The 25,453-nt window shown below is 42.2% G+C and overlaps 1 protein-coding gene across 1 annotated transcript in view; it reads right to left on the bottom strand.

Moving 5' to 3' along the window:
* galnt17 (polypeptide N-acetylgalactosaminyltransferase 17) overlaps positions 1-25,453 on the bottom strand; it is a 138,640-nt gene that overhangs the window by 50,131 nt on the left and 63,056 nt on the right. The window lies entirely within an intron of this gene.

Raw genomic sequence — 25,453 nt, 5'->3', positions numbered from 1 at the left:
GCAATATGGACGAAAACAGGCCACTCAGCCCAGCAAATCTTGCAGTTCCTATTCACTTAATTCTTCTAAAATAAGAGAAACCTCCTAATGTCTGCATGAATTTTACCCTTAACAAGCTTCCAACTGTGTCTCAGTGTTCTTCATGAACTCATTTTAAACCGTACTAATTCCCTTTATAATTTTAAATACTTTAATCATGTCTCCTCTTAATCTTCTTTTTCTTAAACTGAAAAAGCTCAGATCTTTTCATCTTTTCTTATAATTCAACCCCTATAATAAGCTTATGAAGCCGTTTCTGGACTAAACCAATTTCTTTTTCTTTAGTTATAGTCTTGAATAAAAGCGCACTTGTTCTGTTTTTAAAATCACGCCCAGAATCCAGAATCTTGGACACTGTCTGAAGTGTGACACTGACTGCAATATTGTCACACTGATGACGGCCTACAACGTAGCTTGGTGGGGATGCCTCTACCAGTCAGCTGTGTCATCACTGCAACGGTGGCTCAAAATGGGGCCCACCAGGAAGAAACAAAACGATTTTGACTGAGAATTCTACACAAAGCATAAATTACAAGAACTAGTCCAAAAACAAAATAATTGCACACAATGAAAGCGGAAACATATCCTTTAAAAGGTCTCCATAAAAAATAAAATCAAAGGAAAAAAGTATTACCTTAGAAAAATATATTAGAGTAAAACCAAAAGATGGTCCATTATGACATCATAATATGATACCATTTCACTATGTGTGGCAATGACATATCTGCACCTGCACAAGCTCTGTGATATTTGATGGATTTTCAGCTCTTCATGGTGGTCTACCCTCCAAGTATCACATCATCTCTCAAAGCCCTTTAGAGCGACCGGCACAATGTCACCACAGACTTTCTCAGAGAGCTGTGAGGTGCTTTTAAGGACTGTGATTATGGGCTGCCTTGTCCTCTCTATCTGCCAATTAGATGTTCAGATTTTAACCTGGGCAGACAGCTTCAGTGTTTTGCAATTCTTCAACTTTTATTTTATTATTTTTTTAACCAGCTTAAATTCAATACAATTTCACTTAATGCAGAAATAAATATTTTTCTAGATAAGAAATTATATTGCGCATATCATGGAAAACTGGAAAAAATGATTAGGATGACGGGTTTGCTATAAGCACGGCAGCGCCATGTGCTCCTTTCAGCACATGTTTGGAGGATGCTGATTCAGTCCCTGAATATTTTCTAATTGGTTCTTCCAGGAAATTTCTTTTGCTGACACCCCTAGTATTATTTTTCACATTTACACTAATGACAGCTTCACTTACTCTTGTCCTTGTGCTACGCAGTTTATTTTACAGTCACTGTTTACAATGTTTTGAGTAGAATTTAAGCAATACTATGCAGGCAGTGCAGATTTTGCTTGTCACCTTTAGTAACAAGCACAATGACTGAGCTGCAGTTTTTGGATTCATGGCAGATGGACACCTCTGAAGGCTCACCTGTAAGTTACACTTTAGCACTAGTGTTGATTGGTGAAATTTGCCAAAGCACTTTTTGCAGCAGATATGCAGTATTCACCATTGACCTTGTGTGCTGAATATTTGCAGTGTTTTCATTTGAGGGACTGTGGTATAGTGGGTCCGCGGCTCCAAAAGAAGGGCCAGGTTTTTAAATAATCCATTGGCTGTGTCAGTCTCCGTGGGCGCGCTTGGGCTGCTGCGGGGAGTTGATGAGGTAAATGAGGTGAGTCGAACCTGCATGTGAGGGTGCGATCTTTCTCAGTTGCTTCATCGGCTTCCTGCTGTGCGTGATTGAGACACTGCGCCCACAGAGCCATATCAGTATGGGCCAGCCCAGAGAGAAATGAAAGGAGGGAAACAAAGGAGAAAGAAATGGAGGCAGAGAATGAGAGTAACATTGGGAAAGAGAGAGCGAACAAGCCAGCCTATGAGATAAAAGGCAGCGCGGATAGTGGTCCTGCGACGGAGCGAAGGATCTGCGCTCTAGGGACGGATCATCCCCTCTGATATTTCAGGGGACTAGGAGCGATCAGGGTGGCGTCCTCTCTAGGGATCCGAGGGACAACTGTGTGTGTGAGAAGGAAGACGAGAGGACAACTGACCCCGAGCGGTCTGGCAGACTCTGACGGAGGCAGCCAAGACGTGGGTCGGAATGTAGAGGACTGTGGCTACTGAGCGAGCAAAGGGAATTGTGCTTGGATTTTTGGTCCCAGTGACTGTTTGGTTTTTATTCTCATTTTTAGCCTTAGTTTTTAAACACTAATTTTTCACGTTTTTATGGATTTATGAAATTTGAAAACTGCACTGTTTATTGGGACACTGTTTTGCTTTGATTTTTTTGTTAATAAAAGCACAGAACAGTTTATACACCATCCCCTTGCTCCATGTCTGATTTGTCCTAATCTGCCCGCTCATTCGGTTACGTTATCGATGGTGGCGGGTTCAAGAGGCTCCCAAAACAAGAAGAGGGGGCATGGAGCAGGACCCGCACCGTCACAGGGGTACATTAGCTGACCATAATGAGAATATTATGAGTACTACCACCAAATATATAACCCTGTACACTGGCAGTGCAGCGCCGCACAACATGGCTAATTTGCCACGTGCTGGAGTTACAATCTCAACACAAGCCTTAAAGGAGCTGCCGCCCTCCCCCAAAAAGAAAACACCTGCAACCTTGTGAATTAATAACATTAACAAAAGATTTATTACTGTTTACAAGGCATGTCTATCATCTCCATAAAAGACAGATGGGCAAAGTATCCACAGATAGTGCTGAAACAAAAAAGACGTTGCAGCTGCACCCTTAGAGACACTTAAACGACCACTACATCATTATACTATACTCAAAACTCAAAACTCTCCATTGACTTTAACGCATTTTGCAGATTTTAACAAAGTTCCTGAACTCCAGATAGTTTGCTCATTACGACTGATAATAGTAAGCTCCCCCAGGTCTTTGGTTGGTGTTAAAGTATAAAATGTCTACAGCCCTCTACAAGCCCCTCTTTTCAATCAGCTTGACAACTGTTTAGAATTATGTTTGTGCGAGAATAATTATGCTTATGGATTTATTTTAATATTATTTTGTGCCTTTGTTTTTCTATGGGTGCTGGCATTCTTTTCTCTGGTTGCTATGAGGCTACACGGTTAAATGTGCCTTGCTTTCAGTATGATGTCATATGTCTGAAATTCAAACGGAAGACTTCAAATAATGTAAATGTTTCATTAGGAAAAGCTTGTAAGATTGTTAATCTTTGCAAACCTCTGACTCTCTCTTGGGTTTCCTGCCAGAGGGAAACATCAGACCACAAAAGCAACACAACCAGGAGATGAGAGCAAATAAAATTAAAAAGCCGGGCAAGGTAAAAACCCATCTATCCAATTTCTGTCGCTTATCCAGGTCTGGGTTGCGGGGGCAGCAGTGAAAGCAAAGATGTCCAGATGTTCCTTTTGTCTCCTCCAGCTTCTCTGGGGGGACACTGAGGTGTCCCCAAGCCAGCAAAGAGATATAAGGGTGTTCTGGGTCAGCCTGAGGCCTCCTCCTGGTTTGATATGCCCAACAAAATCTCCCCAGTGAGATTAAGATGCCTGAACCACCTCAACTGGTTCCTTTCGATGTTGAGGAGCAGTGGCTCTACTTTGAGCTCCTCCCGAATGTCTGCTCTCCTCACCCTACTTCTAAGGATGAGCCCAGGCATCCTGTGAAGGACGCTCATTTCTGCTGCTTGTTTCCACAACCCGCTCGTGACCATAGGTGAGGACAGGGATATATATATATTGACGGGTAAATCGAGAGCTTTGCATTTCTGCTGAGCTCTCTTTGCACCATGACTGCAAAAATGAAACAAAAAAATCAGAAATTGCAATACCCAATGATAGTTAAAAACACAAATAACAATCCCTGACTGGCTAAAATAGTTTGAAAAACTAGCATATGAAAATCTTTTGAGAACAATCCAGAAGCTTGTTGGTACGATGACATCACACTATGCGACGTTCAGTAGACACACTCGGTAAGGTCTGGGGGTCCAGTCACTGTCTGTGAGAGTGTGTGTTATCTCCACATCCCCCTTGTGTTTCTCCGGGTACTCCAGTATTCTGCCACATCACTCAGACATGCACCTATATGTTGGCCTCGTGGGTGAGAGTAAAGGCTCATTTATACTCAGGCGAGGAACACTGAGGATGCGCACCCTGGCGTGCTTATAGTACAAGCGTTCAGTGTGTGGCACAGTGTGGCTACAGAATCGTTTGACGCATTCACCCTGGCATTCAAAATGAGTTACTGTGCTTGCTGTACTTGGTAGGAAAGTTAGAGTCTGTGCCCAGAAAGCCAACTGAGCATCGACACAATATGGGGGGAGGCACACAGTCCCGCCACCATCTCTGCTTTCCCCACAAAAGTCTTTTCTTTGCCCATACATATCTTTTTCAGATATCTCCATTTCTGCCTGCACAGATCTTCATCTTTGCCTAAAGTTTTGGGTGATTTCTCGCCATGAATATGTGCACATTTAGCTCTCTCTGTGTGCCATTAATGTTGGATTGTACAGGTGAGGGTAGCGACAAGTCACTCCACACAACTGCTTCTCAAATGAGCTCGGATGTCCCTGTCTAGCGCATGCTCAGTTGACACACACAGACTCTCATGGGACCGCGCGGTCACAAAATTCCGGTGGCACTCGGTCGCCGATGTGAGGATACACGTACCCTGACTGCTGATGAAATTTATGTCAAACACATCCTAGCGGACCCTCGCGGTGATACGGACGCATGAAGTATAAACGAGCCTTACCATAAACCCACACCTTGCTCAGGGGCGCTTCCTGCTTTGCACCCGATGCCAGAAGAATAGTCTTTGGAGTACAAATAGGTTTGACAAATGTTTGAATGAATGAATGCGTACTCCATTTTGCTCAGATCAGTACAAGGCAGTGGAGTTGTTTACAATACCAAAGGGATTTGAAAAGCATTTATTGTGTCAGCACAACATGTAAATAAAGTGAGACTCGGGTTGTAAACGAACACTACTGGGACCCAAGGCCGACCCCTCCATCTCCTATATAATCCAGTCAGTTTCGAGAGCTGTTTTCATCTTATCAGCGTAGCAAACAAGCTTCTGTCTCCAGGCTGCAAATTTATCATGTGAGAGCAGAATGTAAGATTGTTTTGGTTCGCCTTTCCTGCACTCCGCAAGCAAGAAATGATTAAAAGAAAAATTTCAAAGGGGAACTCATTCCCTCCCCATGCTTCCCAAACACTTCTCCACAATAATTTCCAGCAGTCCATTAACATTTGTCAAAGAAATTTGCAGATGCAGTAGACTTCACCACAAAACCCCCCGCTCCGTCTCTATTCTCTGTGTATCAGGGCTGCCTAATGCTGATTACTGACTTTTCTGTGCTTCACTGCTGCATCAGCACTGACATAAGCCTGTGAGCAAGGAGTCGATCGAACGCTCCGTCATCCACTGTACCCATTACCACTCGCTTAGCTGTTTGCTCAGTTTCTGTGCTCGAGGAGCCTAATAAAGTGCTTCTGAGAGGCAATAATTACTAATGAGGTGATTAAAAATGCGCAGGCAGGGGACCAGAAGTGTTTCATTTCATTAGCTTAAATTTGTTGCTTTTGATTAATACGTCCTTTATCAGTCTCCATCACTGTAGTGCTATGTTAGTACTGTATTTATTATTTGCTTGGAGTAGGCAGCTGATGATTTACAGACTAAAGCAGCCAAAACTGAGTTTTTTTCTCGCTTAGGGTGTGTAGCAGTGTTTGGCACATCAGTACCACTGGGGAACTGTCCTACTCCTCAAAAATACATCACGTAAATCTATCAAAAATGAAGCTTTACAGGAAGCTGCAGAGATGAGCTGTTCCAATAGCTGTATGTATGACAGGCTCTTTTTCTTAGTAGACTGTGCTCCTTTAATGTTGATAGTTACATCCATTACAAATTCTACAAGTCTGGACTGGTAACATCACTTCAAGATGGGCCCAACAAATGTGAATCATAAAAAGCTACTGGGGCTCCTTCATACCCACACTTCTTCATAATGCCTCACTGGGATTGCTCACATATCCTTTGTAATTCTTGTTTGTGTTTGGGGGCTGATATTTAACACTAATTTGTCATAGGGAAGATGTGCAGAACTGTTCATAATGGCCATCAGCTTTGTCTTCACTCTTTCCTTCACTACTGCCTGGGGGTCAAGAGCATGTCCCATAACTGGGCCTGACCATTTAATTAACTTTGGAGGGCCTCGCTTGAAGTGATGATACCAGTGAAGCACAAAACAGTGTAGAAAATCACACTGGCCGTCACAGAGGTATAGAACTTGCAATGGATGTCACCATCTACATTAAAGGAACACATTCTCCTAAGAAAATAGATAGATAGATAGATAGATAGATAGATAGATAGATAGATAGATAGATAGATAGATAGATAGATAGATAGATAGATAGATCAGATCACGTTGTGAAGAGGGGGGCTGAATGCACCCCAAGGAGTCGCGGTTGCTCCTCTGAAATACAATGAAATACAATATGCTCCAGTGATACAATGGGAAACAAATACTGTACAGTTTTTTTTACCTCCTCTATGGTTGATCAGCTTGATTTGCTGCTGCTGCTGCTGCTTGTGCCGTGTTGTGTGATCTGTTTGTCACGAAGCGATTTGAACATTTAAAAGCCTGTACAGCAGCTGTCCTCCTTGTCTCACGGGATGTTAAAGTGTCTCAGAGAAAATCACGTCTTGACCCAAGATTTTTTTTATAATATATGAGACAGATAGATAGATAGATAGATAGATAGATAGATAGATAGATAGATAGATAGATAGATAGATAGATAGATAGATAGATAGATAGATAGAAATGATCAGTGCTATATAAAGTATATAGATAGATAGATTAGATAGATAGCTCTCTCTATCTGGTAACAAAATGACAGAAGAAGGCTTTCAACAGATTACTGCCGCTTTATTTAATGAACAAACTTCATGAGATCTTCCTTACCGAATGTACTCTGATTTTTCCACCCATTTCCCCAAAGACGCGCATATTACATCAGCTGACGGTTCTTCAGTGATGATGCCTACCCTTTCATTGACTGACAGCTTGTCCAGGTTTGGTTCTAAATCCCCATAATCTATTAAGCAGGGTTGAGAATGTCATGCTGCTCAAATATGAAGTAAGACACTTCTTCCTCATGCACTGTGCCAGTGGGTACAGAATATTGTTATTTTCATTGGAGTTACTGGCTGTCAGAGCAAATGTGTTTTCTATAGATTTGATCCACTTGTAAAACAGTTATTGTTATCTCCAAGACAACCAAAGTCTAAAATGGAAGCATGGCAAGTTGTTACCGAGGATGGGACCTGAATGTGTCATAGGGGACAAACAGTCTTATGCTGGGCTCATTTTGTCACAAAATAATAAAAAGCACAGCAAACTTTGTGAAGGCAACATGAACTCTGGAAGCAGTGAAGATGGAAATTTAAAAGCTTCTTGTGACCACCACATGTCACAACATTTTTGGCTGTTGACCAAACCCAAACTCTAACCTTTCAAAAGGCTGAAGCTCATGAGTTCACTTGGGAGGTCTGATCCTAATGCGCAAACTCACATCTGACACTGAGGCAGCAATTCAACCTTCAATTTCATTTAAAAGCGAAGTCTGAAAGTGCTTAATGTTTAAAGTGCTCCACTGGACTAGGACATGGGTATGCCTGCAACTCTAACAAATATATACAGTATCTAAAATATCTATCTATTTATCTGTCTACCTAAATAATATGTGTTCACCTTCAAGGTTTAATTCAACAAATATTACAAAGTTGTCACTGAAAAAGACATTTTAATCAGTTTGATTAACTGTCCATTGTACCGATTTTGACATTTGTACCATTTGAATTTTTGTTTTAATTTTTCCATTTCTGTTTTAGTTCTCCAAGTCCATCTTCTGTTATTTAGAAATAAAATAAACTGAAGCTTAATTTGGAAGGTTAGCTACTGTATGTGTTCTCAGCCACATATCCTATGCCGTTGTCACACTCCATTCCTGACCGTGTCCTCCAGCATTGTTCTTGTTTTGTTGGCCGGGTCCGTCTCGACCAGGGTGCCCACCATCACGAATTGTGCTTCTCACCTGCTACTCACTCACTGATATTTTCCTAACTTCTTGAGGGTCTCCAATTATGCCTAAAAAACTGCTCATATATTCCATTTTTCCATTTTTACTTTCTTCTTTTTAATTTTTTCCCACTTCTATGCGGGGTCAATGTGCCTAATCAACCTTCTCCAAACAGCTCGGTCCTGCACTCCTCGCCAGTTAGCCCTTTTCCTTCAGGTCTTCTTTTCCTTTATCCAGCCACCTCTGCTTTTGCCTCCATTGCTTCCTCTTCTCCTGTACTTCCATTCCCATCACTCTTTTGCTCACATATTCATTGTCTCTCCTCATCACATGTCCATACCACTTCAATGTACTTTCTTAGATATCTCTCCCACTTTTCTTGTACCTCTGATTGTCTCATTTCTTATTCTCTCCTGTTTTGCAAGTCCACACATCCATCTCAGCATTGTCACTTCTGCCACATCTGACTTCTTTTCCTGCACTCCCCTTGCTGTCCATATTTCAGCTTCATACATCATGGCTGGTCTTACAACTCTGAACCTTCTGTATAATACTATATAAAGTACAGCCTCGTTTCTTTTAGTATAGCAGTGTCCAGAGCAGAAACAACAGTGAAAAGCCTACCATATCTCATCAGCACACAGTTTTATTAGTACCTTGATAAGCCTTAAAACTATTTTTTTCTTGAAAACTGGACTTAGGAGCAATTTCAACCAGTGAACATGACATTTTATTATTGTGACAAATCTCCCATCTCAAAGTGGAGAAGCTCATTTGTGCAGGACTGCCTTGGATCCAGCACTTGCAACACTGAAGGAGCATGGAAGAAGAAAAGAAGACGTAAGGACAGAAGAGCGGACTCAGTGGGCCTCACGGTGCTACTCTTCATATCTCATCTTTTGTGGAGCAACTTCTTGACTAGTTGTCATATTGTTAGATGTAAATTTTTCAAAACCGATTAGACTTTTTATTCATTAATGCCATCCCTTCAGGTGTTGTCATATTATTTAATGAATCATTAAAGAAATCCATTTGATTTTCTTAACACGAAAAATTAAGATATGCTTCTTGATCTGATCCGCAGAAATATTATTTATGAGTAGTCAGCAAATTTCCTTCTGGCATTTTGCCTTGCTTAAAATATCCTATGATAAATTATTCATTTGTTGCGTAAAGTGTGTCTCATGTTAAAAGTAATGACAAAAGGGCTCAGAAACAATTCAACGTGTATGAATCCGTGTCTAGGCTCTTACTTTATGTTGAAGACATGTTTATTATGTGGACTATATATACTATTATTATTTCTCAGGATTTTTCCACAAGGTTTTAGGCAGGGTTAAGGAGTGCATCAGAAAGGCTGATATAAGTTTTCTATCCAATAAATTACATCTTGCCTGAAGAAGGGGCCTGAGTTGCCTCGAAAGCTTGCATATTGTAATCTTTCTAGTTAGCCAATAAAAGGTGTCATTTTGCTTGGCTTTTCTCTACTATCCAATAAAATAAAGTTGTATCTTTGAGTAGATTTTTGTTTACTGTGGTGTCAGAGAGCAGTGACATGTTGCACGTTGCTATTGTCACAGAACTCTGCACACATAATGGTGCTACTACCACTGCTATTATCACAGATGGAAATCTGCTGAGCTCCACCTCCCTTCTGATAAAACAGTCATCACCATGATAATAAAGAACATTAAAGGCCGTGACAGAAAATATAGAACGGCATGCGCTGGCAGGCAATGGGATTGCGAAATGCCAGTGGGAAAACTTTGAAGACAAAAAGACAAATTGTGCAAGAACACTGCTAATGAAATCAGCCTGGTAACACACTTTATATCATTTTTTTTTTTGCTAACCTCAGACCTCGGTGTCCTTCTGTTTTCAAGGAGTTAGGAAACAAAAAGGCAGAATAATAATAATAAAAACCACTGAAACAAAAGGGAGACCAGTACCTCTGGTGTATGGCTCCTACGTTTGATATACAAAGTGTTACTTTGTTTTTTGATTGCATCCAGTACCCGACTGAAGCAGAGAACATTTTCATACACTTTTTGTTTTAGTTACTCTGATTCATTTCAGTGATCACAGCCATGTTAATGCAAGGCCCAGTGTGCATGCTAAATTACATTTTTTCGCTGCGCTGTAGAGGTCAGTTCTTGAAGCTTTGCTATGGTCTGTGAACATACCCATCCACCAAAGTGCCTGTGTGTCTTTCAGACTGCTATGTCACTGCCATTCCAACAGATGGCACCTCACAAATATTAGTCAGTCAGTCAGTCATTGTCCAACCCGCTATATCCTAACATGGGGTCACGGGGGTCTGCTGGAGCCAATCCCAGCCAACACAGGGCGCAATGCAGGAACAAATCCCCGGGCAGGGCGCCAGGCCACCGCAGCCTCACAAATATTAACACTGCTTTTTATGAATCCCATCACAAATGGCTTATACCAGAGTCAGTCCAACAAATGGTGCATCACAATAATTGTAGTAATGCATTTTATTACTACAAATGTTTGAGATGTGCCATCTGTTGGAATGACACATGCAATGCATTTTATTACTACATATATTAAAAAATACATTCCAACAGAAGGTGCACTTTAAATGTTAACCCTGGGGTCTATGTTGATTACTAAGATTTAAACCCATCTTAGACAGGTAGTACAGCTTCTTTTCTATAAATACACTAACATAGTTGTGTAAATGTTGCTAGAAACTTGTATGGAATTCTAGTAAGCTAGATCAAGACAGTGTTGTGAAGTTAGGACCAAAACCCTTTCAGTTTAATTGGAATTGAATGCAAAAGTACGTAATCACAGTGAACTTTCATCCAAGATGGCACTGCATTGTCATCACCATCACAATGATAAAAAACAAGGCAAAAACTGGTTGCATTAAAAATTTCAGAACTGATATAAATACTTCTATTGAGTGTTAAAACAAATATTCACTATCATAATCAGTAAAAGATTAAATAAAAAAACAAATAAACCTACTAAGAAAGATACCACTTAAGAAACTCAACTTCTCTTAGAAAAGAGGCATTTTCTTAGAAAATTAAGTGCAGATGCCAGATGAGCTGACTTCGTCTTACATATTGATGCACATAATGGCAAAACTGATGAGGACACCGATGGAATCCTTTAAACTGGTAAAGGGTAAGCAAAATTAAATGACAAAATGTCTTAATTTCTGACACTATCAGCATTAATCGAGCTGAGGCATCTTTTCCGAGATGTTTCAGAGGCATTTTGGCATTTAAGTTGACTAATAGTTAAAGCAGATACCTTCCCGGAGCTCTCATGCTCCCTGCTGGACACATGCAGTCAAATGTAAGGGTGTGGTAAGGGTGTGTAGGTGATAAGAGGGGTCTTTATAGTGCAAGGTGCCTCTTAGTGAAGTATTATGTTCACTCACCTTTTTGTCTTGCACCCTTCCACACCCCAACCTATAGTCTATGAAAGCTTTAGATTACATCAAAATGTTCGATCTCTAGTTTTCGACGGATCTGAAAGTTTTAGAGTCCCCTGATATTGAAAACGGAGACATCTCGATGATGTCTGTCTGTGTGTCAAAGCTTCTTGAGGATGGTTTAGAGCTAAAACGGCTGCATGGAAAAATACCAAACTTGAAACTTAAGCCTGTTATGAGATGACGATGTGCTGATTAGTTTTTGAGCCAAATCATACAAGAGAAATAGGGACCTTCAAATACCATAATTCTGCAATTAATTATGAATCCTTCTCATCAATTGCTATTGTAACGACCTTGTTTATGATCAGAAAGATCAGAACCAGAGTGGTAAATAATTACTGAAATACTACAGGATAGTTCGGGTAACTTGGTTCCTAAGGCGCAATGCCTACTGACACCTACTCACGTCCAAATTTTTAAACCATAATAAATGCTATGTTGCCAAAAGACCTCAATGTACATGCTGGTCTAGACTGTGGAAAAAGTGTCTCTATTAATCATCCAGGGGATTTATACAGTATTATTTGAAAATTCCTGTCCAATGAACTTAAATATTCAATGACATGGAAAAAAAGCCCCATCCAAAAAAACTCAAAACTCCAAATCAGCTTACTAAATCAATTTCAACTCAAAGCATGTCTAAGTTGTAAAATGGCTCTTCGCCTGCACAGCAGTTGGGGGAGATCAGTCTTTACTAAGGGACAACATTTTCATCCACTGGGGCTTCATTGAGGCAAATCAGAAGCCCTTTGGGCACTGGCAATGGCATCCATTTTCTCGAGAAGGGTCCTGCTGTAGACATCCACTTCACTAAGAGAGCAGAAGTGACAGATGGTCCAGCAAGAGTCTGGCAAGAAAAAGAAATCTGGCTCATGTGAGAAAGCCACTGGTGCACAGCAGGTGAAGAAGCAAATTCATCCTGCACTCTGACAGCATTAACGTTTCAGTATTAAATATCTACTTTTGGAAGAAGGCCCTGGTCTTGGGGTAAAATACACATGAGGCCATTGCTAAAGAAAGCCTCATAGCCCCATTATCTACTCGGTTAGATAAGCAGTAATTTTGAATTGGACTCAAGAGCCATTTATTGAATGAACAAATCAATTGCTGATAAGCAGGACAAAGAGTGCGGAAAGCTTGAATAAAAAACAGCAGGCAGTGCAGGACAGGAACTCACCCTCTCCATATTCATACCCAGGCTCACATGTGTCAGTTGTCGAGACAGAATTTGTCCAAACTAAGGGAGAAGACCAGAGTGCCCGGATCATTGGTGTCATTTTGATCTCTAAGGTGCTGGATGTGCTACCACAGGCCTGCTGTCATGGACTTGGGGTCCCAAAAGCATGTTGTCCCAAAGCACTCCTGAAAAGACCCACTACACAGGGATGTGACCGTCAAACTCCATCTAGTAATAAAGGCAAACGCAGAATGTTTTTAAAAGAAATTTGCCATCACAGAAATGCTCCTTCTCACTCAGAAGCCCTGAAGAGCACAACCAAAGGCATAAATGAGTTGCCAGAAAAGCAATTCAAGACAAACAAAAACACAAAGGTGGAAAACCAAAATGTAACCACAATAAGCACAGCAACACACAAGTTAATTCACCGCGGCCAGGTACATTTGAAATGAACTGCCAGGCAATGAGGGCAAACCTCTGGATTTATAGAGCAGAGGGCAGTTCCTGGGTGGTGATTGACAGGTGACCCCGCCTCTTCTGGGACCACCCACAAAACACATGGAACATAACAAAGGCAACTTAAATTCATATAAAACAAAAATAAATCAGGGATCTCAGGTTCAAGAGTGAATCAGAACTCGATCAGGGGCTAAATGTATTTTTGGGATGTTGAAATCTATTGTTTAGTACGCCCTTTAGTGAAAAACCAGAGTTGTGCGGTAGATAAATCTGTCCATTTTATAAATGACAATACAAACTAAGAATTAAAAACCACTGTTAGCAGATTAGTGCAAGGTAAAATAAAGGACCGCTCTTTTACAGTCGAATGTCAGCGTATACCTTCAAATAAGATTTTTTTCATATAGATTCAAATTACATTTGAATAGTGATGTTAGTTCTGACAGCCAGAATACTGAATATTCATCCAGGAAAAGATGCAAAAAATAAACTGGGACTGCTAATGAGAACAATATCGCTGATCTGCATTTGATCTGAACCTGCGCTTCACAGGCTGTTAGTAGTGAAGATCAGGAGTGCAGAGGGCGCAGAGACAGAGAGAGATGAAGGACATGTGCTGCACTCTTGTCATATCGCTTCTGGTAGTTATGTGTGCGTATTTTTTTCCCCCTCTTATTGCTAGTTTGTGGACATTTGTTGTATTTCGATTGTGGTTATTGTTCCATCTGCATCTTTTATGGTTGAGGCATGGTGGTTAGTGGATTGTGTAGTTTAGAGAATTCATAACCACTTAAAACGTACTCATTCTATAAACTGGACATTTCATTAATTCCAGAGCTTTTAGGGTGTCTAACAGAAAAAAAAAAACTTTTTCCAATGTAGACATTGTTTTCAACCTTTACCTGACATTGCTTGTCAAAATTGCAAGTGCTGACCGATCTTTCACCAAGGTCAGGCTAGTGAAGAATGGGCTCAGGTAGTCAACGGGACAGGAATGACTGAATCATTGACTCTGATGTCAACTGAGAGCGATCTGGTTTAGAAACTGGATTTTAGTGATTTGATCAAGGACTCTGCTGAAAAGAAATTCAGAACAGTACGATTTTGAAAAGCATGCATTGTCTGTGTTGATATGCAGATTGGCCTATGCAGTGTCTGACAGTCCTGCTTTTGTAGGCATTTCTATCGTTGACTTTTCAAACTTTGTTTTGTGATGGTTGCTTGGTTACTTGTCATCTGTACAGCAATGGCTAATTAAAGATATAAGCTTTGATACAGCGTATTTGGCCTCTCATAATTTCAAGAAGTAAGCCCATATTTCTTCTGTTCTTCAGATTTTTGCCATTCATTTTAAAATGAAGACTCTGTAGCGGTCATTTATTTCACTCTGTGTATCACTGAGGCCACCAAGTTAATGTGCATTCATGGTATTTTATGTAGGTAAAGGCCAAAAAATGCCACTAGCCCAGGGACCTGACCTTTGGAATCTAGTCCTGCTTCAGATGCTTAAGGTGAAAAGCATGATGTTCCTGCAAAACCAGGACTCCAGGTGGTAGTGCTACTGATTCTGTGACTGAATGATTGTCTCATGCAATCTGACACCCTTGGGGATTAATAAAGTATATCAGCAGTCATCAATCCCAATTAATTTGGGCATCGGGCATGTCAACTTTGTACTTGTACATTTTTAAAATAATTTATTTAAATACTTTCATGGTCAAGCCCATTAGTTATAGCTGGGAAGAACAGTAGACAATGGCATGCAGCTTGACCAAGTGGCTAAGAAGTTGAACTCGGAGGCACCGCTCAGTCACATCCCCTGGTGCACAGTGAGACTGTGCCTTTGTAGAGTATTGTGTCTGCCCACCTAACAATGCTGGTTAACATAAATCACAGCTACAATTCTAAAAAACGGTTTGAGCGATTTACTATCCAATAGTCTGAATGGAGGGGCGGCACGGTGGCGCAGTGGTAGTGCTGCTGCCTCGCAGTTAGGAGACCCGGGTTCGCTTCCCGGGTCCTCCCTGCGTGGAGTTTGCATGGATAGTCTGAATGGAAGCTCTGCTTTTTCTGTCGTAACACTGAACTGGTCTGTCCACTTGAAGGATTGATCAGTGGAAGCAGTTCTCATCTTGAAGACTGTCACAATTTTCTATTGATAATAAGGTGCAGCAAACCTACAATTGATTTGAAAGATACATACTGCTTCTTATGATCTATCCTAATAGAAGGGCAAGTGTCTGTGTTTCTGTGTCCTTATGGTTGCTGTGTTTCTGTCATTCTAACAGATGGCACAGAACAAACATTTATAGTAAGAAAATGCAATGCATTTGTCATTCTAACAGATGGTGAATCACAAACATTAACAGTCCTTTTACAAATCCCATACCATGGCACATAACAGAGGCATAATTTGATATTACAACAGACAGTGCATTACAAACATTTGTAGTAATGCATTTTATCCCTTCAAATGTTTGTAATGCGCAATCTGATGGAATGATGCATTAGAAAATTCTTCCCAATAAATGGTGCACTGCAAATGGTATTTCTGTGTCAGTTACTTAGATTTCAACCCATCTTTGAGGCTAGCATAGCTGGAGTGTGTCATAATGCTATAGTGTACAACTGGTGAATATGGCATAATAAGCAATTTTTAAATCCATTTTTATCTATGTCAAAAACAAATAGTAAGGCACCCTGGCACCTCCCATAACCCACCCCACCCACATAATAAGCAAATGAAGGCGAAAGAAACTAGCAGGCACTTCTTTACAAAAAGGATTATGAGCAGTAGAATCAATGTGATATTGCAGAGGTTTGTCTTTTAGCAGACTAATGAGCTTGATGAACTCTGTGGTTTTGATCATTGGTCTCCAGGCAAATAAATGTTATAAATTTACTGACATCTGGAACATGCAGAACCACTGGACACTAACCGTACTTATAGTGCATGTTATGGGGATTGGTATCCATCAGTGCCTGCTGCTGTTCATGCTGTACAGTACATCAGAACTGATCGGTTAGATAAAGACTTATCTTTCTGCAAGGTTAATCCTTTATGAAGTTCGATTAGATTTCTATAAACTTAAAAATGCTGTCATTTTGTGTGTGACAGATTGAGGTCGCTGTCGTCCTCTTGAACCCTCTGACTCGACTCCAGACACCAGGTAAAAGTCCAAATACTACCTTTATTTGAACAATAACGTGCACAAAGCACCCTCCACTCCACAATACTCATAAACTAATCAATAAACAATTCAATAATCAATCCTCCACACTCCCAGACACTTTGCCACCCTTCCTCTCAGCTCAGCTCAGCGTACTGGTTTCCCAGAGTCCTTTATATAGTCCCTGACCCGGAAGTGTTTCTCCCTTCTGTCCATGTGATCATGAACACTTCCGGGTTGGATAAAAAACTCTCTTTTCTTCACCCAGGAAGCACATCATTCCCTTTGTCCATGTGACTCTGACGTACTTCCTGGGCGTAAGGTAAACAGTCTCTGTGTCTCCTTGCAGCGTCCCCTAGCGGCCCCCACGGCATCCAGCAGGGTTGGGGATAAAAACTACATTGTCCATTATCCCCTGCTGGCATTCTGGGCATCTCCATGCTGCAGGGAAGGCTCCACCTGGCGGCCTGGGGGTATTGGCCGGGATGAAAGGCCGGCCACATATCACATGTGTAAATGTCCCTTCAAGTCTGTCCTTGAGTTTCCATGAAAGAAAACATTCAGATTAAGTCATGGAGTCCTATCTGTTCTGCCTTTTATGACGCATTCATTTATTGTAGTTAGAGGACACTTGTGCATAGTGCGGCTGTTACGTGATTCTACGTCAAGAGCATTCCAAAGCCATGCAGGTTTAGTTGACTCCACATTGGCCTGGTATGAGTCAGGGTGCTTTGCAATGGACTGGAATCCTGAAAAATACATGGCTAGGTGAATGGATATGTTTGGAACATTGAAAGATCAAGATGCTTCCTCAGGGTCACGCAGTGGACAGGATATGAATTTTACAGGCCCACATCTTAATTGCTAAACTGCATTGGCTATTTGTTAACAATTGTTGACTGGTTCTAACAGTCTGACATTCTTTACCAATGCTAATTATGCTGCTATGTTTATTAATTAAGTAGCTTAGCTGAAGTATAAAACCTTGACATTCTGAGCTGAACATGTCCCAGAAGCATGATGGCATGCTAGACACATAGTAGACAACCAGTTAAAAGGTATGGAGGGTGAGCAGTGAAGAGCTGTACAAGAAAACAGTAAAAAAGAAGGCCAGTCAAATAGATGGATAAAGAGAAAATGAGGAAAATAATGAGTAGCTACTCCTAAAGCTCATCAAAGGTAACATTAACTGACTCTGCCAAAAAATACAGCAGAGGGACATAAGCTTAGTAAAAAAAAGAGAAAGGGAAGCATTGCCTTTGAACCAAAAACAGAAAAATGAGAGCATTATTTCCGTTTGTGATTAATTTGTAAGCATGTAAAAAGTAATGTCCAAATCCATTTATTCATTTATTTTATCATTTTGGTAATTTGGTTTTGGACAGACTAGCATTATCGATTTTTTATGGCTAGAACACAAGTCCTGGCACCAAACACTCCTAATGGCAGCTAAAAAGTGACAGTTTCCAGGACGGGGCCCCTCATCAGAAAGCAGTCTCTGCCCTTTATATGACAAGATGATTGATCCCAGACCAACTAACAGCTCAGTGACATTTCTTGGAGGACCCAGCTGGACACCCAAATTTGAACAAAGGACCATAATTCAAGGATAAGTAACACTGATGGACAGAACTCTGCACCAATTATCAACCAAACAGGGATGGGTTAAGTGCATCTAAGAAAATAATGGCAAGATACCTATTCCTTCCTTTAAAACCCCTTGTAAAATCCAGATCATCTCTCTTCTCATCAGGCTTACTAGACTCAATTTGACTGTAACTTTGGCTGTATATAGCCCGACCCCACAGTCTATCAGGTGTGGCCATGACAGAGGATGAAGCAATCTCTTTACTCTGAAGGGCAACTGTTCTGGGCTGGAAAGGTGCAGGAAAATAAGAATATAATAAATTTGACAAACGAGAGGAGACCATTCAGCACATCAAGCTCATTTGTTTAGCTAATAGCTAAGCTGTCCCAAAACCAGAATACTTGCCTGTATTGGAGTTGGCCAAGTTTGGCATTAGTCCAAACCTTGCTGAGGAATAGGAAATTCACCAACAGAGAGAGACCGTATACTGTATGTCAAAGCTACACATTCACCTTGGTCACAACCCAGCCAGCGTAACTTTGCTAGCAACAAGAGGATCAACACAATGTGCTCGAATCTCATACAGAAACTACAGTACTGCCCATAAGCAGAAGGTGCAACCAAGGTAACAAAGGAGATAAGCTCCTAAAACAAAGAAACAATGGGCACTGAAGAGTCTTCCAGCATTGCTTACGTCAGACCTATAGTACACTTATTTTGATTGCAAGTAGTATCAATTGTAAATTAGTAGTTAGGACAGAGCCCGCTAATATATCATTATACTGGTGTAAGTGTAACTAAAGGGTAGTAATCTTGTGAAGGATAAGTTTAAGCTGTTATTAAGTTTCTTCCTAAATCCAGGAAGAAAGTGCAGACTAACAAGTTGCACCCACACACACACACAGACACTTTGTGGAGAGAAGGTAAGCAAGTGCAGATCAACTGTGAGCAAATGCATGCCACAGTGCAGGCAATAAAGCTTACGAACTTGCTTAACATCTTATCCATTTTGGCCACATGAATTGAAAGACCAGAATTCATATGTAATGTGCCTTTTTCTACTGAAGAGAAAAAGTTAAACTAAGCTTTTATAATTTTACATTTTGTATTTGTTATTATCTTTCATCTATATATCTACAGAGATATACAATATCCATTGTGACAGATTAAGGTCTCCGTGACCCCTTGAATCCTCAGACTAGACGTCAGACACCAGATAAAAGTCCAAATAATAGTTTATTATTAATAATAATAATAATAATAAATGTGCACAAAGCACCCTCCACTCCACAATACTCAAATAATAATAATAATTCCAATAAACAATAACCAATCCTCCACTCCCAGACGCGTTGCCACCCTTCCACCCAGCTCAGCTCAACGTCTGGGATTTCCCATCATCCTTTTATATTCCCTGACCCGGAAGTGTTTCCCATCTTACTTCCGGGTCAGATAAAAAGTCCTTCTTTTCAACCCAGAAACATGACGTTCCCTCTGGTCATATGATTGTGATGTGCTTCCGGGTTATAGGGCACGTATAAGTCCTTGAGCCTCCCTGCAGCGTCCTCTGGTGGGCCCCACGGTGTCCAGCAGGGTTGGGAATAAAAACTCCATTGTCCATAATTCCCTGCTGGTCTTCGGGGCACTTCCATGCTACAGGGAGGGCTCCATCTAGCGGCCTGGGGGTATTGGCTGGGGTAAATGGCCGGCCATCCCTCACAGTTCCCTCCCCTAAGCAAAGACCACTGGGGCGGAGCGGCCAGCCCCGTGAGGGACGTCTTCCTCCAGGAGGACTCATCAGTCGGGCCTTGGCTGTGCTGTCTAGACCCCCCAGAGAACCTAGGGGGAACGGTGTATCGGCTGTCCCTCCGATCCCCCGTCCTCCGAGGACAACTTCGCCATATGTGGCCCGTTTGACGACAGTCGTAGCAAAGTCGTCGCCCTCCTGGTTGTCTTCCTCCACGAGACTGGCAACACCTCGGGAACTCTGTCAACTCTGCCCTTTTCTCCGCCAAGGGAGGTTTTACGGCCGCCTCAATGCACTCAGCCCTCCTCTCTGATTTGTCAGGAGACCCGCGTTTTATTTTGGGGATCTCCTGCTTACTCTGGGGCTTGTGCACAGCTTGGGTCTCTCTATAGGAAGAAGAGAGCCCCTTTGCCGTTTGCACGCCCGTGGACCTTTTATTCGGAGGCAGCGTCTTCAGCACCACATCGCCCCGAGAGACAGTACCTTCCAACTGCTCCGGTTTGATTGGCACTTCCCCTGCCCCTTTCGTTACCAACGACAACTCCCTTACTACGCGGGTCGGGGTTTTGAGGTCTGCGTCGCTCCGAGGAGCCATCTCATACAGCTGCCCCAGCTTGATTGGTCCTTCCCCCGACCACTTGGTTATCGTTCCGCTCTCTTTTGATAGGCACGCAGTGCTTTGGCACGCCCTACTTATTAACTGCGGCGCCGGATCACACTGTGTCCCTGTATACTGTACGGCACAGGTTTTATTTATCTGAACCGCTCTTTTAATCTGGGGCATATCCACAGTTTGGGTCTCTCTATGTGTATGAGAAAGCCCCTTTACTGTCTGAACACCCTTTGATTTTAAATTAACCCAAGGCGGCGTCTTCAGCCCCGCATCGTTCCAAGAGCCAGCACTTTTCAGCTGCCCCAGTTCGACCGGCGCTTCCACCGCCCCTTCCGTCATTGTACCACAATCTTTTGTAGGGCGCACAGTGACTTGGCACCCGCTACTTATCAAATGAGGGCCCATTTCATACTGCGTCCCTATTTCATTATATACGGTACCGGTTTTACCCACCTGTACCGCCAAATCAAATAATACGGGAGGCTCTCGACCCAACCGCCGCAGGTACTCGTCTACCTTTCTTAACGGCACTTCAGCCGCTGCTCCCAGCTCTCCAACAATCTTCTTTATAGATGCCAAAATCTGCAAGAAACTGTGCACGGGCTGAAGCAACTTCTCCAGCTCGCCCACATCAAAAAAGTTATTTAATTCAGCTGGAGGCAGGCATAAGCCATCACTAGCCAAACCTCCCGGCTGGGAGCCAATGAGCACGCCCTCTCTTGGCATGTGCTCGATTGGGTTGCGCACAGGCTTCTGGGAATTGGAGTTCTTATTGTCTGAGGACCAGGTTGCCTTCTTCGGCGGACTGCAGTCTGTCTTTTTTAATTTGTTGGCAGACTGATCAGCCATTTCCTGGCCCTCCTTACCTTCTTGCGGGGTGAGCGGTGCTTCACTCGCCTCCCCCATTCCCTTCGGAAAGTCCAAGTCCGTCTCTTCAGAGACGAAGGCGCAAACAGCGGGACGCGGACCTCCTCCTTCCGAGAACACACCGGGGTTGATCACGTGTCCCTCGCCAGCACCCGACCTGCGGAAGTTCGTTGTGTTGTCTGTCTGCCTGCACAAAAGCGCCACACCGTCTTCGGAAGATTCTCATGCATCCCGCAGAACCTCAGGATGATCTTTTCCGAGGTATGTGCATGGTACAAAATGAGTAATTTTAAATAAGTTATCTATTATATCTCCGGCACATACCTCGTTGTAGTTTTCTTCATCCGGAGGCCTCTCCCGATCCGTGTAGCCACCCTGTAACTCATCCCGAGTGTCGGCCATGACGAACATGGAATCTCCGCTAGCGTTGTTGCCCTGCTTTGCCTTCTTCTTCCCCATGACGGACTTGAAAATAGGGTTGGTGGCGATTTTTCTGCGTGTCTTGATGCTGCCTTCTTGGGTTATTCTGCCCACAGTAAAATTTATTTAAATTCAGGTCCTCTGCCAACTGACGGCCAGAGAATCCTGCCGACTACGCCAACTGTGACAGATTAAGGTCTCCGTGACCCCTTGAATCCTCAGATTAGACGTCCAAATAATAGTTTATTATTAATAATAATAATAATAATAAATGTGCACAAAGCACCCTCCACTCCACAATACTCAAATAATAATAATAATTCCAATAAACAATAACCAATCCTCCACTCCCAGACACGTTGCCACCCTTCCACCCAGCTCAGCTCAACGTCTGGGATTTCCCATCGTCCTTTTATATTCCCTGACTCGGAAGTGTTTCCCATCTTACTTCTGGGTCAGATAAAAAGTCCTTCTTTTCAACCCGGAAACACGACGTTCCCTCTGGTCATATGATTATGACGTGCTTCCGGGTTATTGGGCACGTATAAGTCCTTGAGCCTCCCTGCAGCGTCCTCTGGTGGGCCCCACGGTGTCCAGCAGGGTTGGGAATTAAAACTCCATTGTTCATAATTCCCTGCTGGTCTTCGGGGCACTTCCATGCTACAGGGAGGGCTCCATCTGGGGGTATTGGCCGGGGTAAATGGCCGGCCATCCCTCACACCATATATACAGTTGTCACACATGTGCGCCTTGGGGACATCTTAAAGGCTCTGGTGGTTGTAATTCCTCACCAAACCATAGACTGGCACTGTATTCTAGTGCCTCTTCTCTTCCTCCCTCTACAGACCAGATGATTGACAACCTCATCTCTGACGTCACTTTCAGTGTATGACCACCTGGACCTGCCTCTTCCTGTGTGGCCTGCATTTAACCGAAAATGTCACCATCTTGGACAGTCTAATATGGGACTCATGTTCTTAGAGACATTCTTTTTTGCTGAAAAGCTTTATTAAATCTTGCCTTTACAATATACAGAGTCATGGTGTCACCTCAAATCTTTATCTCTGGCTTATCCTCTTTTACAGTGGCGTAATCAGCAGAATCAAAGAAGACTCAGAAGATGAGCACCTCCCAGGATGTCATAACAACTTTGTGAGCCACGGCAGCAGAGTTACAGGCATTATGGACTCAGCTTGATGAGATGACGGTGCATAACTGGGCACTTAGGGCCATCCAGTAGGAACAGCTCATGGGACCATCTCAGGTATTGTTGCCTTTACATCCTGATTAGGATGTTGAAACTTATTGCCTAATATTTGAGCGTACTGCTACCTGTCACAACTGGGAGCGAGTAGAATGGGCACATATACTAACGCAGTTCCTGAGGGGGCTGGCTAAGCAGGCTTGTTACGACCTCAAGGAGCAGGTGGCTGTGGATTATACCCAACTTAAAACTGAGATACTGCTAAGCTAAAGTATGGGATAAATTCAGACTAGCAGGCAAGGCCTTGTAGACAGTGGAAATTTAACCCAGAGCGATGCTTTTGATTTTTGGCAGAGTTGGGTGTTGGCTAAAGCTGGGGTAAAACAATTTAAAGAAGGTTGTTGTGGTGGTGGCTTGTGACTTCTTTGTGATCACCCTCTCCAACTTCTTTGCCCAGACGGTCTGGCAACTTGACATTAAAACCAAGGACAGCCAATTTTTACAGCCCTTGAACAACACTGAGAGGACTCACAAGTTAAGCGTTCGGAACAGTCAGCTAATTGCCACAAAGCGCTGGATGGGACACGTCAGAGTGACATTGGGTGGTTCACAGCTACTTGGAGGATCAGCCCAGAGAGCCCAGAGATATCCGACTCTCTAGCCGAAGGATCAGCTTTAAACAGCTGCTCAAAGTATCCATCCCAGTGGGTCACGACTGCAGTGTCATCCATAAGGACCATTCCATCAGGAGAATTCCACCCTAAAACCCTTCCAAAATAAAACAGGCAGATTTTTATCCTATCATGCAGTACTATCAGGGGGGCATCAGATTGGTCTGAGATTCATTCTGCAGCAAGGCAATGAACCCAAAGACATTGCCAAAATTATAAAAAAAAACTTTCTTCAAAAGAAAACAGCAGCATCAAACCCTGCAACAGATAGCATGGCCTCCACAGAACCCTTAACATCAACAAGGCAGTCAGGAATTACTTGCAGAAAAAGAGGCAAGTAAGATAGCCAAAGTCTTGAGTCAAGCTGTGTTCTCCAAGGGGGCTTGCAAAAACCCACCACATGAGTATGTTCAGAAACTGTATATAAGTGGGCCTAAGAGAACTGCTGCTGTTTTTAAGGGAAAGGATGGTTACATTAAATATATTTGTTTTTTTTTTTAGTTATTGCACTTTCTAATAAGTTCATATATTAATGCATTAGATCCCATTTAATCTGGACTCTGATGGTCCGGACGTTTGGTCAATCTGTACTGGAGTTTCTGTCATGAAAAAAATTCTAACTATTGATAAAAATATATGGAAGGAATTATAAAAACTGACTTTAAGTGGTTTTCTGTGAATTGTACTAAATATTTACAAGCATATGCTTGCCTAGCTAAGTTAATATTAACAACGTCATTGTAAACAGGAAGAGTAGGGATACAGGGATTAAAACTAATCTATGGATGAATAATTGGTAACTGCCTGCTGCACTGGATAAGAGCAAATGTGGTGTTGTGCTGTAGCATGTGATCAGTGATGGGGAGGAGGATGAATCAGGCATTCTTGGAAATGACTCACTTGTTCACTCCTCTCCTCCGCTACACCAACACAAAACACTGTATTCAGTTGACACCAGCTGCTAGCATTGTCTATGCGTACTCCTTATAAAGCTCTTTACCTGCTGAGTTGTTTTGTTTTTACTTGTGCTTGTATTTATTTATTTATTTATTTTTGTGCTTCAGGTTAACAGAAAATGATAGCAAAAAACAGAGTGTTACAGTATCAATAGATAAGGGGGAAAAGTTTAAAAAATATTACTCTCAAATTAGGGGAGGTAGAAAAAGGTTTTTGGGTTTGACAATCAGCCAATCATAAATGGCTTTGGGATATGGATGGAAACCAAAGTACCCACAGACACAAAGATGGTGCAAACACCATCCAGAAAGCAATCGGTCCATGCATCAGCCCAGTGTCAAGGGGCTCTGCAGCACTTGTGTGTAAGTCAGTTAGACCGAGAGGAAATGTCTCTGTATGAACATGATGAGTCTACCCAGTATGATCATGAAATATTCATGTCTAACATGAGGCACCTCCAGGGTATATTCTGATTTCTTGCTTACAGTTTAAGAGTATGCCCCAGAAAAAAAAATCTCACTTAGGCATGGTCACAGCAACATTTTGGGAATTACAATTCTCTCTAAATACAGCAACATCAGTGCAAATGAAGAAATTGAACCACTGTCTCTGACACATGTTGACAAGATGGTTTCATACAGCTGTCAGGTTATTGACCTGAAAGAGGAAAGTCACACTGACTGACTAGCAGTTAATCCAAGTTAATGCCTTTACGGGTGGCTAAACATGATAACTGCAGAGGAAACACAGACCATACTAGGAAGCCTAACATGATGGACTGTAGTTGATATAAAAGGCACACAACCACTGTGCATTCTTTAGTGTTGGACAAAAGTTATGCGCTATCTATTGTTTCAGTTTATGGCTTCAACAGCTTAATAGACAGAGACCTGCAATCTACATGGAAACTGTGTTATTAGTCATGTCCAACTCTGGGATTGAATTTTTAGGCAAAGAAACTGAGGTTC

Source organism: Erpetoichthys calabaricus, chromosome 8, assembly GCF_900747795.2.
Source record: "Erpetoichthys calabaricus chromosome 8, fErpCal1.3, whole genome shotgun sequence".
Lineage (NCBI taxonomy): Eukaryota > Metazoa > Chordata > Cladistia > Polypteriformes > Polypteridae > Erpetoichthys > Erpetoichthys calabaricus.
The sequence above is the reverse complement of the archived record's forward strand: the minus strand, read 5'-3'. Positions and strand labels throughout refer to the sequence as shown.